Source organism: Ailuropoda melanoleuca, unplaced genomic scaffold, assembly GCF_002007445.2.
Source record: "Ailuropoda melanoleuca isolate Jingjing unplaced genomic scaffold, ASM200744v2 unplaced-scaffold8310, whole genome shotgun sequence".
NCBI classification, from domain to species: domain Eukaryota; kingdom Metazoa; phylum Chordata; class Mammalia; order Carnivora; family Ursidae; genus Ailuropoda; species Ailuropoda melanoleuca.
The window spans coordinates 270,286-275,295 of record NW_023253671.1 but is presented as its reverse complement, the minus strand read 5'-3'; positions in this window follow the sequence as shown (position 1 = coordinate 275,295).

Here is a 5,010-nt window from a genome sequence, read left to right as displayed (position 1 = left end):
AAATGTGTGTTCCTGTCTTCTGGCCATTTTTAATTGAATTGTTATTAATTTTTTGGCATTGACTTATATAAGTTTTTTAAATATATTTTGGATATTAGTCTCTTATTGGATATATAATTTGCAAATACCTTCTCCCGTTCAGTAGGTGGTCTTTTTGCTTTGTTGACTGTGGGAATTCACAGTGCCTGGATAGAGAAGATTTAATAAACGCATGACTCCCTGCGTGAGACTGGTTGAAAGCAAAGAAGGAGTGTCTGGAAAACTGGGCCCCTTTAAGGTTTCTGGGCTGAAAACAGCCAGATTCTCGTTGTGGCTTAATGCACTCATCCAGTGAGTAAATACTTGACTTGGGAGAAACACTTATCTTTGGAGGCCACACACTCCACACGCTCCCTGTCTGCACGCCTCTCACAAGCATAGCTTGCTCTATTCCCACGACTCTCCCTATGCCGCTGTATTGGTTATTACAGCTTCACATTCCTTTTTGTTTCTTCTTATTCCCTTGCTATATTCATCACATTCACAATAAAGGTGGAGACAGAGTCTGGCTCAAGACCTTTTGCCATGAGAGTGTCTTGTCCCCAGGCCCTCTCCTTTCTCCTACTAAGGTGTCTGGAGTAATTTTTTCACTCACCGTCTCAGGGTTTGCTGGCCAAACCCAACAGTTGACTGTTTCCTTTGCTGTGTAGAAGCTTTTTGTTTTGATGTAAGCATTTTTTTATAATAATATTTTTTTATTATATTACGTTAGTCACCATACAGTACATCCCTGGTTGTTGATGCAACGTTCCATGATTCACTAGTTGCGTATAACACCCAGTGCACCATGCAATACGTGCCCTCCTTAATACCCATCACCAGTCTATCCCATTCCCCCACCCCCCTCCCCTCTGAAGCCCTCAGTTTGTTTCTCAGAGTCCATAGTCTCTCATGCTTCATTCCCCCTTCTGATTACCCCCCTTTCTTTATCCCTTTCTTCTCCTACCGATCTTCCTGGTTCTTATGTAAGCATTTAGAACATGGATGGATCTAGAAGGTATAATGCTAAGTGAAATCAGTCAGTCAGAGAAAGACAAATACCATATGATTTCACTCATATGTGGAAATTTTTAATGATTTTATTCATATATTTGAGGGATAGAGAGAGGGAGGTAGAAAGAGAACACCAGTGGGAAGGGCAGAGGCAGAAGGAACAGCAGACTGCCCCCTGAACAGGGAGCCCAATGTGGGGCTCAATCCCAGGACCCTGGGATCATGACCTGAGCTGAAGGCAGATGCTTAACCAACTCAGCCACATAGGCATCCCTTATATGGGGGATTTAAGAAATAAAACAAACAATGAGAGATGGAGAACAAAGAGGTTGTTGCCAGAGGGGAGGTGAGTGGGGGGATGGGTGACGGGGTTAAGAGCACATTTATCATTATGAGCACAATAGTAAAAAGAATTGTTGAGTCACTATATTGTATACCTGAAGCTAACATTACACTGTATGGTAATTATACTGGAATTAAAAAAAATAAAATATTTAAGAAATAGGGAGGTGCAGCATTTCAAACTCCTCATTTCCTTACTATCCAAAATAATTCTTTTTCCTGTACATTGATATATTGAAGCATAGGAGACTGGTGTCCACAACTGAGGGGTTTTTTCCTCAAGGTGAAGTCTTACTTTGTGTGTTCTATGTTTATCGGCGTGTTATTTTCCTGTATCTACTTGAAAACTTCCAATACTACCTGGTAATATGTCACTTTTATTGCAACAGGAAATAACCCCCTTTTCCTAATCTTTGTCAAAAATACCAAGTGATGGGGCACCTGGGTGGCACAGCGGTTAAGCGTCTGCCTTTGGCTCAGGGAGTGATCCCGGCGTTATGGGATCGAGCCCCACATCAGGCTCCTCCGCTATGAGCCTGCTTCTTCCTCTCCCACTCCCCCTGCTTGTGTTCCCTCTCTCGCTGGCTGTCTCTATCTCTGTCAAATAAATAAATAAAATCTTAAAAAAAAATACCAAGTGATGGTAAATGAACAGTATCAGCATCATCCATTCTGTGCCTCCTTCCTGCTCAGAAATCCCCTCCACCTGAACCATCAGAGGACACTTCATAGGACAGCTGGATGCCCTGTCAGTCCTTAAACTCTCCCAGAAACCCAGAAAGGAGCCCACATATAGTCACTTGTTCATAACGTCATCATAATAAACTTGAATCACAGAATGATCCTGACTGTTCTTGATGTGAGATCCTGTACCACAAATAAAAAGCAGCACATGATCTAACTGCCTCAGATCTGTTCACTGGGATGATTGTGTCAGTCAGCTCTTGCTGTGTAACAGGCTGTCCTTGACAAATAAGATAACATGAGACCTTTACAATCAAATGGAATTATATGTTGGGAGCATTTCTGATCTCTGCTGGGTCCTCATGGATCTGGAGTCAGGTGTGAATGTCCAGATTCTTCTTCTAAACTCGTCCATGATGCTGTCTGTGGCTGTAGTCCTTCTAGCTCAGTCCATTTATGGGCTCTTATTACTACACTTCCATATGTAGGTTAATCTTCTACTCATAGAAAGTTTGGTTTATCGTGTGAATTACTTAAATTTAATTCCATTGTTCATATACCCATAATTAACACTTGGCTCTCTTCCCCATTAGAAGTGCTGTCTCCCACCCCTCTTACATGAGAGTCAGCTGCCTGTGCTCTAGATCCTACCCGTAGCCAAGCACCATTAGGTTTGTTCCACTGAATCAATCATTGGAGTAAAATTATACACAATAACCTGCCTATGTGAAATGTACACATTGGCAAATTCAAGGAGCTACACAGAAAATGAAGAGTACATGGTGCAAGTTTCTATTTGTCTATGACTTAAGACTGTACAGAAGTTTTAACGGTTTCTTAGGTAATTACTACAAATGTAAGCATCCCGAGCATCATATTCCCTGTTTCTGAAGGTAACATGGGATTCTAAACACGACTTCATATGGACATTGTGGGGAATGAATAAAATGTTTGGAACTTACTATTTTACCTCAAAGAAAACATTTGAGGGTAATGGTTGTGTCTTGTGTATGTGTGTGTTTCCATACATTTTCTTTCAAGTAAGCTCATCACATGTGTTCACACACAGATGCATTTATATCTCGTCTTTCATGTTGATAGGAATCTTGAGAAAGCTGGAGAGGATAGCACTGAGAAGAATGAACTTTTGAATGTACATGAAATAAAAGGATGCAGAAATACAGACAAAGATGTAAATTACAAGGAATGACCTTATTTTTGATCATGAGTTCCTATTCCTATGTCACGGCTTCAAAGGCTTCAGAGTCAGACCACACATTTATGCCACAAGGAACTCACTGCACCAGCTGATGGGGCAAAATATTTCCAAATCAAATTAAAATTTCCTGTCTCTCTACTGTGGATTTTTAATATAAATTGCCGTTATACAAGGGAAACTGATGGAGGAATTGAGAGTCCTAAATTCATTTTTCCCAAATAATTTTGTTGACTATGTCCATATGAGATTCCTCCTGCTGCTGTAAAATACCCCCACGCTAGTTGCTTAAAACAAACACATATGTGCTCTTAACAGTTCTGGACTCATCTCTCTTTTTTCCCTTTGCTCATCTGTTTTATGTCTTAAATTACACACCCAAGTGAAATCATCTGGTATTTGTCTTTCTCTGACGGACTTATTTTCCTGAGCATAATACAATTTACTCCATCCACCTCATTGCTAATGGTAAGATTTCATTCTTTGTCATGCCTGAGAAATATTCCTTTATATTTATATATATTAAATCAATATATATTTGATATATATCATATTATAAATTTATGATTTATATGTTAGTATCATATTAATATTATAGATTATAAAATTGTATTTATATATAAATAAATATGTATGTATTTATAATATATATAAATAAAATGGAATATTACTCAGGCATACCAAAGAAGGAAATCTTGTCATATATATGGTATATGTATATGTATATATACCATATATATGTATTTGCCATATATATATAATATTTATATATATAAAATATATGGATTTTATATATGGATAAGTGGATATGAAGATGTGGTATATAAATACATATATACGTATGTATATGCATATACATACATATCCATTGTTGTTTCTGTGTGTACAATATTATAAATAATGCTGAAAATAATATATTCCATGTGTACAATATTATAAATAATGCCGAAAATAAACATATGGGTGCATGATGCATCTTTTCCAATTAATGTTTTTGTTTTCCTTGAGTAAACATCCAGAAGTGCAAATACAGGATCGCATGTTAATTCTATTTTTAATTAATGCTGTATTCCACAGTGGCTTCACCAACATGCATGTTCACCAACAGTACACAATGTTTCCAATTTCTCCAGCCATAGGTGGCATTTTATCTGAATGTAAGTTGACTAGCAACCCTGTTCAATCTGACGCCTTCATTGTCCCTTGCTCCAAACAATAACCTGTGTATAGGTCCTGGGGAGTAAGATGTCTACATATTTGGGAGGCCCTTATTTTACTTTTCAAAAAGTTTTTTCGGAAGTGTTTTAATACGTGTCACTCAAGGAACAGCATATGAAAGAAACACAGAATTTACACAGTCTAGAATGAGTGAATACCCTATTCCTTCGAAATCATATGCAACGATGATTTTTGGTGCAGAAGACCTAAAATTCTCTACACCATCCCTGACACATGATCAGAGCCTTGCTGGTCAAACAGTGGTCCACAGACCAGGACCCCAGCATCAACATCACCTGGGGGCTTGCTAGCAATGCAGAATCTGGGCCGCATAGGACCATGACCAGATTCTGCATTTGTAGTGGGATCCATGTGGATTCACGGACACCTTGTAGACAACTTGAAGTTGGCGAAGTGCTGGTCTAGAAAAGGTTTTCTCACTTCGTCTCTTTCACACTGGTGAGAGGGCTCATTCTATGTTTGGAGGCTCCTTTCTTGTGGAAGTATGTGTTCAGAGA